This window comes from Arvicanthis niloticus, chromosome 1, assembly GCF_011762505.2.
Source record: "Arvicanthis niloticus isolate mArvNil1 chromosome 1, mArvNil1.pat.X, whole genome shotgun sequence".
Taxonomy (NCBI): domain Eukaryota; kingdom Metazoa; phylum Chordata; class Mammalia; order Rodentia; family Muridae; genus Arvicanthis; species Arvicanthis niloticus.
Genome location: NC_047658.1, coordinates 40,035,150 through 40,048,676, shown reverse-complemented (window position 1 = coordinate 40,048,676; position 13,527 = coordinate 40,035,150). Strand labels below are relative to the sequence as shown.

The window sequence follows — 13,527 nt, the reverse complement described above, 5'->3', positions numbered from 1 at the left end:
TCAAGTCAGTGAAGAACACAATTGTCAGGGTTTATCATGTGACTACCTTTGTGGTGGTTGACCATTCCAGCTTTGAAAAAGTTTCTCTCTTTAAATAGCTAGAGAGTTAGATGCTCTTTTGAAGGCTTCCCAGAAAGTGTATCAACGGGGATAGAAGTTTTCATGTTTGACCCTAACACATGTGTAATAGGATGCTGGGAATGTAGCCCAGTTGATAGAGTGTTTGCATAGCATGTATGAAGCCCTGGATTTAGTCTCCAGCATTGTACAAACCAGATACAGGGGGATCAGAAGTTCAAGGTTGGTCTCGGCTACTTGTTGGGTTCAAGGCCAGCCTAAGATACAAGAGATCCTGTCTCAAAATTCAAAACAAAAGAATGAAATGCATGAATTGAATACAGTGCTTACAAACCATGCTTGATTACATACAAGGACACAGCACTTCTGTTCCATATGGGTGTTCTGCTCTTTGTTCTTTGCTGTGTGTCACATTTGTGGTGGAATGTGGTCATTTCCGTCCGGTGCATTCCCAGAAGTTAATGGTGTTTTTCTAACATCATTTGACTGCCTCTTAATAACCACTGAAGGTATTTATTTCCTGACTGCTTTCATAGAACTTGTTTTATCTACACTTCTGTTCTGCAGGAATTCAGGCATGCAATTTTTTTAGTTTTCCAGTTTTGTTTCTGTCGTATAGTCTTGGCTGTCCTTGTTTTGTGATATTTTATTCTGTAGAACTGTGTGACTTGAATAGGAGCTTTTAGGTGAACCACAAGTAGGTTGTTTTGTTTTGAGATAGATTCTCTCTAGTGTGTAGCCCTGGATGTCCTGAAACTCCATAGCTCTCCCTGTCTCTGCCTTCCGAGTACCGAGAGACAGGTATACGCCACCACGCCTGGCCAAGAGTAGGTTTCTTTCTTCCTAGCATCCTGTAGCTCTGGACAGGCCCTCCTACTTCCTTGCCTCACATGTATACATCTCACTGTGAGGTCATTTCAAATATTTGATTGTGTTGGGGACAAGTCTAAACATCTCCCTGGTGTTTGGCTGTTTTGAGACATAGTATAAAGAAAAGAAGGGGAGGGTCTCTCCTGTTCTTCTTTTGGCAGCTGTAGACACTACCTGATATATGCTGGTAGCCCCTCCTACATAGTCAGCCCATCCTTTTGTATAGCTGATTTGTATGCTGTATTCCCTCAAAAGGCTTACCAATTTACTGTGGTGGTTTGTCTGTCTTGTGTTTGTATGCATATAGGCCGCCACGTGCTTGTGTGTGTGTATGTGTGTTTGCGTGCGTATGCTTCAAAAACCTTTGAAAACAATGTTATAGCTGGTAATTGAAATATGAAAAGTATTCAGGATGTAAATTAACACAGGACACATATTAAAAAGCCTGGCTATAAGGATAGTCAGAGCTCTCAGGAACTGCCTTTAAGGGTGTACACACTTCATCTTTACTTGTCCAGATTGCTGTGAAGCCCAGGGTTCTATCAGTTTCTCAAACTTACTCATGACTTACAAGATAACTAGAAGGTGGTTCTTGACAAATACCTATTTTTCTAAAAACTCTTTCTTCCTCTATTGGATTGCAGAGTAATGCTCTTCTCCTCTGTGTGCCTTTGCCTTTTCTCAACATTCGGCTGTTGCCGTTGTGGGTGCCTGGCAGAAGCAGGAGGAATGTTTTCCTAGGAAGTTTGGAGGAGACAGGGGGAAGGTGATGGGGAATTGTAAAAGTTGATTTGCTTTATTTTCTGGATATTGTACTGTATTGTGGTATCTTCTCAGGTGCTAGGTCAGACATGTAGATTGGAGTAAAAGAAAAGGGAACATTAAGCACCCAGTAGGCTACAGCATCATGCTTTCCTTCAGTATCCCGCCCACTTGAGCTAGTTCTAGCTGTGTGGTGTCTGTGAGCTGCAGCCAACTGCTACATAGTGCCAGAGCCTCCAAGACTCAGACTGCTTGTGTGAGGTGTCGGAGCTGGAGCACACTGATCTTGTCACTCAGCTCTGCAGCCTGTTGTGCACCACACTGTCCTGTTAGTGGTTGGGAAGTCAGTCATAGCATCATTGCTAGCAGGTTCCTGTATGACCTAGGGCATTTTCTGTCACCTCTTCACCTTTTATAATATGCCTGCTGCTCCTTGGTATGATGTCTTTTTGCTCCCACTTGACTGTAATAATACTGTACAGGGTGCAGAGAACAGTAGACAGATAGCATGAAGGCATGTGAAGGAACTGTGCAGCTCTTCTGAGGACTGATCTGACTGTGCGTGAATGGGATGTCAATCAAGTTCGTTGTGTTTCTTTTGTAAATTAAAAACAGCATATTATTACTGTACATATGCATATTTCTGTGAATGAAGTCTTTAAATATTTCATTATTCTTATATGAAAATATGATGTGTGGGTATGTGGGATGTGCCATGACACACGTGTGGAAGTTGGGATAGCTTTGTGAGGTCGGTTTTGTCCTAAACCTTTCTGTGTGGTCCAGGGATAGGCTCCAGTCATTAGGCATTTGCAGCAACCACTCTTAGCTGCTGAGCCATCTCATTGGCCCTATTACTGTACATTAGTTATACAAAATAATAGACTTTGTTGTGACTTTTTTCTTTTTTTTAGTTAGCCACAGGTTTGATTGAGACATTTCCTTCATATAGATCATATTGTTCTTATTGCTCCCACTCTCTCTCCCCCACTCTGCTTGTCTCCTTCCTCTCCTCCAAGGAGTCCCTTCTGTTTCCCGAGCACATGCCTCTACCCTCTCTCGCCCTAAAGCATGCTCCCTGTATGTTGCTTTGTTCACTGAGAATGGTTTTGAGTAGCATTCCTGCTGTTCATTGAATATATGTTCCTGCATACATCAGTCCTTATTTTTATTTCAAAGTAATATTCCATTGCGTAAGTACTCAGTTCCTCTTGATGAGCATATAGACTTTTCAAATATTGATGTTCATACAAATAAAGCTAACAAAACACAATGGAACAAGACTTCTCGTGGACATGCTGTTTTTGTTTCTTTGTGGTAAAATATCTCAAGAATGAAAGTTGTCGATTCACAGGGCAGATGTACATTTAACTTTATAAGACACTTCCTAGCAGCTGTCAGAGTGACCTGCTCAGTTCTCACCCTTGGGCAGTGTGTAGGAGGCTCCTGGCCCCGCCTCCTAGTGTGTCTGCTTCTCCTGCTTATTTTTAGCAGTGCTACTGAGGATAAAAATAGTTCCTGTATTTTGAATTTCGTTTGTGTTTTCTTCTTGCCTGAGAGTGACAAGTACCTTCTCCTGTGTTTACAGGCTATTTAGAACCTTTCCTTTGATTTGCGGAGACAGCTTCCTGTTTTACATGCTGGTGATTGGCCTTTTCAATTGCTGAGAAGATTTCTATCACCAGTGCTGCCCCAGCCCCATCTCATGAGAGTTCTTCCTGCCATCCCACTGAGGCCTTATTTGCTTCTCTGTACTCTAAAGATTTCTTGCCTCCCAGAAATTTATCTTGGCTTTCTTATTATCTCCATCCCCCAGTTTTCCCTAGCTGAAAGCCTTGAGTACCTTGGGAAAATTGCATCAGCATATGTGCACGTGTGTGTGTGTGTGTGTGTGTGTGTGTGTGTGTGTGTGTGTGTGTTACCTTTCACAGTTGGACCGATTTCTCATTAGCCTTTGTCTAGGGCAAATTTCTTTTCTTCCTTTTCGTTCAGTCAGGCAGTCGGGGCATAGCAGCTGAGGATCTTTCTTTTAAAGTGAGTTGTCACTTATTAAAATAGGCTTAGGATAAATAATTGTGACCTCTTAGCCAGTGCATTTTAGGAACTATGATTATGTGGCATATCCAGCTGTGTTGGTTGTTACAGGAGAATGGTGATTTCTTACAACTTTTCGAATTTCTAATTTCATGTGCATAGGTGTTTTGCCTCCATGTATGTCTATGCACCACATGTATGTCATGACTGTGGAAGCCAGAAAAAGTCACAGAATCTCCTAGGACCGGAATGATGGCTGTGAGTTGCCACATGAGCACTGAGGCTAGAATTCGGGTCCTTTAGAGCAGCCAGTGCACATAACTGCTGAGCTGTTGATCCAGCCCCTTCCTAATTTTAGTTTGTAGTTAAGTGCACATGTGTGTCTGTGTGAGGGTGTGACTGTATGATCTCAGAGGCAATGGAGTCAGAAGAGGAAGTCAGACCCCCTGGAGCTAGAGTTAAAGTTGACTGCATAATTGTGAGCTACCTAGTTATGCATGCCAGGAATTGAACTTGGATCCTTTGTAAGAGCACTGTATACCCTTAGCTGCTGAACCATCTCTCTACCTCAAATTTTAAAATTTCCGTTTTCTTTCAAACTTTTTTTTTTGTGTGAAAATCTTTATTGGATATTATATTTACATTTTAGATGCCATCCCCTTTCCCCATTTCCCCTCCCTAGAAAACCCCTATCCCATCCCCACTTTTGCTTTTATACTATTTTTTAATGTTAATCAAAGGCTTTATAAGTTTGGTAATGCTCAATATCAATCAGAAGTGTAACCCAATACCTAACCTAGATATATCAACTATCTTTGACTGGCAGAGACATGTAAACATCCACCTCCATGTCCCCCCCCCCTCTTGTCACCTAGCTCCTCCTCTCCTTCTCCTCCTCTTCTTACTTCTCCCACCTTAGCTCCTCCTACATATCACCCTTCCTGTTAAAATAAAACTTTTCTCTTAGAATACAATTAAAGCATAACTATACCAATTTGTGTCAGTAAGATACAAGATAGACCTAATACCCAGTCCATCATTTTGTTGACTAACCAGAACCTCTGTCATCCCTCCTAACTAAAAGACTTAATTCTGAACCTGGCTTTTTTCCTTGGCTTTAGAATGAATGTCAGCTGAAAACCATTCTCTCAAACCTTTTCTCTCAAAGTAAATGGCTGAGATTGGCTATGAGACTGTGAGTCTTCAACCCGTCAGAAATCCAGAATGATTGAGTTAACTGAAATTATGGGAAGCACAAAGCATAGCTTCTAAAACTTAGCCAAATTATAGAGACAGCTGAGCACCTGAACAGTTCCTATACTACAAAACGTTGGAGCATCTGATCTTCAGCCTTCTGGCCCAGGATCATCTGACAGACCTAGTGATGCAGAATTATTAAGGGCTGATTACTCTATCTTGGCAGATATAATCAGTCGACTATTCTGCAAGTGTGTCCTTTTCTGGACAGTAATTTGTCTGTAGATAAAAAGAGGCAATTCTTGCCTAGTTGCTGTTTCACAACAACTGGAGTAACTCCAAAGATGCTCAATTTCTTCTTAGAATCCAAGACAGGAAGCTGTCAGGAGCAGACAGGTCTCTGATCTCTAATCAAGATGGACATTAATACAGAAATGTTTGTAATGTCAATTCTGTGGACTTCTGACGTTTTGAAAACCAACTATCCATGTAAGGCAATCTGGACTATTGTTTGTTAACTCCTCTCAGCTAAATAAAATATAGAAAACACCCTAATAATAAACTCAGAGCCATGAATTTGCTATAGGCCCTTAACTCACTGGCTAACCATCTCAAATCAGTCTAAAAAGTTAAAGAAGACTGGGTCTAAGCCTTGTATTCCTAAAGTGTTATATAGGCACAATGCCTATGAGAGTAACAATATTATTCTCACTTTTATATCAATAAGATGCTGATACCAATGAAAACCTTCAATTTGAAATCAAAGTAAATTTTGTACCATTTAAGAAATTATAACTTCATCTTAATAACAATTATACATATTTCTAACAATAGGTTATAGCTATGCAATAACTCCTAGCTAATCCTCCCTGTTCCAACAAAACCACTACTTTTCCCTAGAAAGACAGCCCAATATTAACCACCTCAGTCCCCAAGCCCAGGAAATAGGGGCGCCGACTCTTCATTAACTTCTTCAAGCTGATTATGGGTGTTGAGATATTAGAAGAGGGGCAGGGAGAAGAATTGATAAGCCTCTGACGTCTGTGTCTTCACTGCATCCAGCTGGAATTCCAGGACATCAGAGGTTTGAGCAGGTCACTTGATGAGTAGATACACCGAGGCTGTGTATTCTGCAGTATACAATTCTCAAAACAAATTTTAGTATCAAGATATTTTTTTGTTTGAATTCTGGAATCTAGTCTTCTGGCAGCCTGCCTCTGTCATGTCTAATCCATATAATTCTGGGAGTTTCTATGAGGGTGTGCTCCCACCATCCTCCCATTTTCACCTCCCTGCTCTTAAATTCCCCAACACTAGGGAATCCAAACTTTCAGGCACCAAGGCCCTCCACTTCCACTGATGCCTAACCCCTTATTCCATCCCCCCTCCTCCAATTACTATGAGGGTGTGCTCCCACCATCCTCTCATTCCCACCTCCCTGCTCTTGAAATTCCCCAAAACTAGGGAATCCAAACTTTCAGGTACCTAGGCTGTCCACTTCCACTGATGCCTGGAAAGGCCACCCTCAACAACCTATACAGGTGGAGCCATGGGTCCCTCCCTTTGTGTTCTCGGGCTGGAGATTTTAGAATGGCTACTCCAGCTTGTTTCTTAGGGTCATTTGCTTGAAAAATTGTTTTCCAGCCTTTTACTCTAAGGTAGAGTCTGTCTTTGTCACTGAGGCTGGTTTCCTGTATGCAGCAAAATGCTGGGCCCTGTTTATGTATCCAGTCCATTAGCCTATGTGTTTTAATTGGGGGATTGAGACCATTGATCTTAACAGATGTTAAGGAATTTTTTTTTTTTTTTTCCGAGACAAGGTTTCTCTGTGTAGCCCTGGCTGTCCTGGAACTCACTCTGTAGACCAGGCTGGCCTCGAACTCAGAAATCCACCTGCCTTTGCCTCCCAAGTGCTGAGATTAAAGGCATGCGCCACCACTCCCTGGCTTGTGATTGTTGCTTCTTGTTATTTTTGTTATTAGAGGTGAAATTATCTGTGTGTGGCTATCTTCTTTTGGATTTGTTGGAAGAGGATTACTTTCTTGCTCTTTTTAGGGTATAATTTCCATCCTTGTATTGAAGCTTTCCTGCTATTATCCTTTTAATGCTGGGTTTGTGGAAAGATATTATATAAATTTGGTTTTGTCATGGAATATCTTGGTTTCTCCATCTATGGTAATTGAGAGTTTTGCTGGGTATAGTAGCCTGGGCTGGCATTTGTGTTCCCTTAGGATCTGTATGACACCTGTCCAGCATCTTCTAGCTTTTATAGTATCTGGTGAGAAGTCTGGTGTAATTCTGATAAGTTTGCCTTTATATGTTACTTGGCCTTTTTCCCTTACTGCATTTAATATTCTTTCTTTGTTTTGTGCACTTGGTGTTTTGATTCTTATGTGATGGAAGGTATTTCTTTTCTGATCTAGTCTATTTGGCGTTCTATAGGTTTCTTGTATGTTTATGGGCATCTCGTTCTTTAGATTAGGGAAGTTTTCTTCTATAATTTTGTTGAAGATATTTATTGGCTCTTTAAGTTGGGAATCTTCACTCTCATCTATACCTATTATCCTTAGGTTTGGTCTTCTCATTGTGTCCTGGATTTCCTGGATATTTTGTGTTAAGAACTTTTTGCATTTTGCGTTTTCTTTGACAGTTCTGTCAATATTTTCTATGGCATCTTCTGCACCTGAGATTCTCTCTTCTATCTCTTGTATTCTGTTGGTGATGCTTGCGTCTGTGACTCCTGATTTCTTTCCTAGGTTTTCTATCTCCAGCGTAGTCTCTCTTTGTGATTTCTTGATTTTTTCTACTTCCATTTTTATGTCCTGGATGGTTTTGTTCAATTCTTTCACCTGTTTGGTTGTGTTCTCTTGTAATTCTTTAAGGGATTTTTGTGTTTCCTCTTTAAGGGCTTCTACCTGTCTACCTGTGTTCTTCTCAAATTCTTTGAGAGTGTTAATGTTTTTCTTAAAGTCCTCTATCATCATCATTAGAAGTAATTTAAAATCTAAATCTTGCTTTCCTAGCACTATGGGGAATTCAGGACTTTCTTGTGTGGAAGAACTAGGTTCTACTGATGCCAAATACCCTGGGTTGCTGATGCTTATGTTCTTGTGCTTGCCTTTTGTTATCTGGATCTCCTTAGTGCTACCTGCCCTGTCTTTGACTGGAGCCTGTCTTTCCTATTATCTTGGTTTTATCAGAACTGTCTGGGGTGGGTGTTACTACTGGGGTAAGACCTGGGGCCCAAAATCTGCTCAGTGCTCCAGGCCAGGAGTGACTTCCTGGGTCCCAGTGGGTCCCAGTTACTCCCTGTTTGCGGCAAGCGTTGCTGTCTGCTTACCTAAGATAATGCCAGGATTAGGGCACCTGGGAGCCCTCTGGGGAGCTTCCTCTGGGTTCTTAGAGATTGGGGGCAGAGCTGCCGCCTGGGATCTGCTCAGTGCTCAGGCCCACACCGAAAGGACTCTGAAACTTTTTAACTGTGTGTGTGTGCAGGCATGCATGTGTGTGCTTATTGTGTGTGGGTGTGCACATTCGCTTGCTAAAGCACATGCATGGTGGTCAGAGGACACTTTGAGGAAGTTGGTTCTTTCTTTCCACTTGTGGGTCCTGAACATCAAATTCATGTCACCAGACTCTTTGGCAAGCACCTTTAGCCAGTGAGCCATCTTGCCATCCAAATGTCTGTATTTTGAAGTTGCCCTTCCCACAACTGGCCGCCGTGGGTTGTGGTTCTTCTGGGTGTCCTATTCGTTTTCTTTTGGATTACATGCACATGTTTTAGTGTTGGATTTTATTTCCTGTGATAGCTTTTCTCTGTGCACCCTTAATACTCAAGACACTTTGTGCCATTATGTCAAGGTAACCTGACAGTATCATAGCCATGCACATCCTTCCTGGGTGCTCTTAAGTCCTATACTTTTCCTCTGTAGATTAAAATGCACACATGTTCATCATTCTCTTCTCTAAATGACTTTCCTCTGTGTGCATTTCTCCTTAGCATGAAGCACTCCCTTCACTATCCCTTGTAGTACAGTTATCTTTGATTTTCCTGGCTGTGGAATTCTGAGTTGACTAGATTTCTTTCTTTAAGGGTAACTTTCCATTTCCCTGCCCTCCATTGGGTGTGGTAAAAGTCTGTTGTTGTTTATGCCACTGTTCCCGCCTCTAATGGCCTTCACTACTGCTGTAAGAAGGTAGTTCTTGTTATCTTTAGTTTGTCTTGATGTATGGTTTTTATGGTTACAATAGACATTTATCTAAAATGAGGCATATGTAGAACAAATAATTCTTAAATTGTGATTCAGGTTGAAATAACTTCATAAAAATATGGGGAGACCAGGCACACCCACAGATCTTAGCTACAAGATCACTTCTTTGCCCACTCTCCTCTCTCCTTTCTTTCCCGAATAACCTCTTTCAGATAGAGTTCAAGATAGAATTTGTCCTTCTCATATTTTGTCCCCTGCTCTTTAGACAAGACCTGATGCCTCATAGTCAGGTCCAGGGCTCTCTTAATTCAGCTCATTCTGTCACTGTAAAGGTCCTCAGGAAGCCTTCTTACGTTTCATGTATTGTGTCATCTCGCATTAGCCCCAGTTTATTGAATCCTGCATCAAAACTATAACACTATTTGCTTTTGAACACATCTAAACTAATATTCTCTGGAAGGTTTTTCTAACTTGATGATGCAAAGTCATATATATTATGAAAAGAAACACTACACAAGTACAAATAAAGTATTATTGATGAAGAGCCCCCATCAGTGCAGGCACACTTGCCAAATACTTTATTGTGCAAAGGCCCGTGATAACTGGACAAAACAGAAAAACTAGCTAATCCTCCAGGCAAACTGCTTGGTACTATTGTGACCATCAGTTCCCTAGAACTCCCACTGGAGAGGGTTATAGTGACAAACAACATAAAGAAACCAGGAGCCTGAAAAGATGTTGCTCACATCTGGTTTATAAATGAGGCTTTTTTTTTTTTTTTTTTTTTTTTTTTAATGCTTTAATCCTTGAAAAGCTGTTTTGCATACCAAAAAAGGAAGGGCTTTTTCGCTCAAATTAAAACCATGAACGGATTGTACTTTAGTGGCTAAAAGCATGTACAAGCACAGAGCTGTGCCTTCATGCAACCAGCACACACAGTTCTGCTTTCTATGGAGCCACACAGCTGTGTCCTTCACATAGCCAGCACACAGACAGCTATGGTTTTCATGGAAGCAGCACACAGCTGTGCCCTTCATGTAACCAGTGAAATTTTTTTCTGAAAGTCATCCTCCAAATGTGACTTCTTTTTCTTAAAGTTATTTCATTTCCACTTGCCCGTGTTGCTTCACCGAGCTGAGGCTTAGTACATCCTCTTAGGGTGATCATGTTGGTACCCAAGCAGCTGCGGACTCTGCTCACTAATCTCTGTAGGGGGAGAGAATCAGCCTTTTGCAGAAGGCCCAGTACTCAACTCTCTGGGCTCCCTGTTGCTTGCTACTCTGTTGAATTTTATTGACACAGAGTAACCAACTGTGGCACAGGCTGACAAATTGGAGCAGGTGCTACATTGATTCTTTTAGAGGTATGGCTTCCACTCTGTAGTTGTAACCCTGGTTGCACAGGCTCTGATTCCCTGCACTAATTAACTTTTCTAAGATTGTTAGGTGGCTGAGGAACAGAACACTGGGTTTCTTCATTATCTATCTCATTGAGCTCACCTTTCAGCTTCTTAGCAATCAACTCAAAGGCAGCTTTTTGAAATCTCAAAACACAAAATACCGCATTATGCCTGCTGTGCCCCAGTGATCTAGTCTCTTTACCCCGTACTACGCTCCTTACGCAAACTGTATGTCATCCCAGGTAATGTTGTTCCCCCTCCCATCACTTTGTTGCTGAAAACACAGCTGAGAAATAGTCCCTCTGGAAAGCACTCCTCCAGTGTCACTACACTGTATGTGTGGCCAAAGCTGGACAGCTGACTTGAAAGAATTACTGTTTCTGTTGCTTAAACAGACATGCGAATTAGATCACTCTGCTAGGGAAAGTGGGCGTGACAGTGCAGAATGGAATCTGGACTCAGGCTTCTAAAGAAGAGAGACCGAGTAGACAGGAGAGAGAGGAATTGGGTATATTATGATTACTAGTTGTTATTTCAGTAGAGAGCTGAGGGAAAAAAAAAATACCTATTTTTTGACAATGGCAGGAAAGGGGGCAATGACTGGCAGTCATCCCAGTTTGCCAGAGTGACCACCTACCAAGTTGTCTGTCTTAGGTCACACTGAGAGCTTGTGCTTTGAGTAGCCATTATAGACTTACAGCATGTGGCAGTCAATGCTTCAATAGAAAATACCTCATAGCATAATTAGATATAAGTAGCTTTATGCAAATATTTTATTTAGTTGTTTACATAAAATTAGTATACTGGATTAAATGAAATATGTAACTTTCTCAGAAAAACATGAAACTATGGCTTTTAAATTTTATTTATATACTTTTATAAACTTTGACAATTTGGCCAGTAACAGAGGATAAAAATATCCATTAAAATTCTTCTAAGGGAAGGAAAATGTTTTATTTTCTGGACTGTGAATCTTTTTCAGTGTGGAATACAGAAAATATTCCTTTTTAGGAAAGGTGTGAAGGGAAATGGTGGAAAACTTGCCAAATGTATGAACAACAAAAGTTCATTGTGACAGTATTTTTTTTTTTAAATAATTTAAAAAGCAAGAGAAGTAAAGTTGGTGCCTGAGATTTGATGCCTCTTCCATCTGTCTTGCTGCTGGCCAAGGCACACTGAGTTTATGCTCACAGACCACTCCTCTGTGAAGTGTCATGGCAACTGGTGTCACGGAAACCTGTACTCAGTGCTCGCTCTGTCCACAAGCAGTTGTTACACCAGGCCTTTTCCAGGCTTGACACTGTATGGGGACTGCAGTGATGCCTCCACGGTCTGCAAAGGGAGGTGAAGAAGTCAGGTCCAACTTCAGGGACCAAGCTGGCATGTGAGTGGTTTGCAGAAGCATGCCCACCTCCTAGTGTGCAACATCCAGTGCTTCCAGAGCCCTCAGACTTGAGGTTTCCTTAGTAAAACTGTAAGAGAGGTTTTGTTTGCTATGATAGGAGCCTGTCCTGAGTTATAAACCATTTTTTAGTGTTGAAAATGAACAAGTCAGAATACTTTTTACAGCCTGATGAATAGAGATGTGTTCTTAATCTTCTGGGGGTAAACGTTCTTGAGGACTAATAAAATGTGTTTTCTTAGGTATAGCCTGCGCATGAACCCTCTGACAGGGAATTCTTTTTGCACCTAAATGAGCTTTCAGTATTTTAGAGGTAGCAGGGAGCAATTTCTATCAGTCTTTTGATGTTTTGGTGGAACTTGTATCATTTTTATTATAAAGAACTTTTAGGTATTAGACAAGTTTTTCTGTTAGTAGTGTTTGATGCATTGTGTATACTAACCAAGCTCTACGAACAAAGCTCATCTTGACATATAAACAAGGATTATATCTTCATATTGTAAAAGTTTGTCAACTTGACGCAGTCTCTATTACCTTGGGAGGCAGTCTCCCTGAAGAGATTATCTAGGTTAAGTTGGTGTGTGGGGTTTATCTTGATTACACTAACTGAGGTGAGAGGCCCCACCCACTGTGACAGTGAGCAGAGCACTAGCAGACATGCACGCTGGGTGATCGCCGTGCCTTTGACTGGGGATGGAAAGTGACTCGGTGCTTCAGTGCTTCCTGTGCACTGGTGGACTCTAACTCGGAATTGTGAGCCAGATAAGCCCTTTCTCCCTTCACTTACTTTTCTCGGGATATTTTATCAACAAGGAATACATAGTTATTTTATAGCAGCTTAAGTTGATTTTTCTGCCTTGATATCAATTTACTACTGTTAGTGACATCACCAGAAAATTAGAGTTTCATGTTAAACATTATAACAGAAGAAAACAGAACTGGTAGCATATAGGTTAAGTGCAAAAATATATCTTTAGAAGAAATGTTTAGTATGTAAAACAATAAGCTTTGTGTTTCATTTATTATTTAACTATATTATTTGAAGCATAAGTGTTGCTTTATTTCATCTGCAAATTGGGTCTTAACCCTATTAAAGGTTTTAATTGAAATCTGATTATCTATTCTGTAAGTGATTTTATGGTTAATGATTGTATTAATGACTAAAAAGCCTTCCCATTTGCCAAGGAGTCGATGTAATGAGAAGCAGTTAAAGGAATGCAGTTTGATATTGCTTGTTAACAGCCCTCCCCATATGCGTAACAGTTGGCATTGGCGGTCTCTGTTTAATCTTTTAAACCACCATTTCTTCAGATGCTTTGATTTGAAAGCAGACTCTGTTTTCTCTGTTCATTTATTTGTAGATTAAAAAAAAAAAAAACAAAAAAAACAAAAAAAAAAACAGCAAAAACCAACAAAATCCCCACCTCCCCACCTCGGTGTGAAGACACTTGGCTTTATCAGTGAGGAGAGGCTGCAGAGATGAGTGAGTGTCCGTACATGCAGATGACAGATACCATGAGTTAGTTACGCATTTCCTCTGTTCCCTGCCAGTTTACATCTCTGCTTTTAATACA

The 13,527-nt window shown here is 40.9% G+C and overlaps 1 protein-coding gene and 1 pseudogene across 8 annotated transcripts in view; one reads left to right on the top strand and one right to left on the bottom strand.

Annotated features, from left to right (window-relative positions):
- The window catches only part of Lrrc28 (leucine rich repeat containing 28), a 121,342-nt gene that overhangs the window by 23,085 nt on the left and 84,730 nt on the right, over positions 1 to 13,527 (top strand). The gene's annotated exons all lie outside the window — the stretch shown is intronic.
- LOC117720882 (cytochrome b-c1 complex subunit 7 pseudogene) lies at positions 9,311 to 9,531 on the bottom strand (annotated as a pseudogene).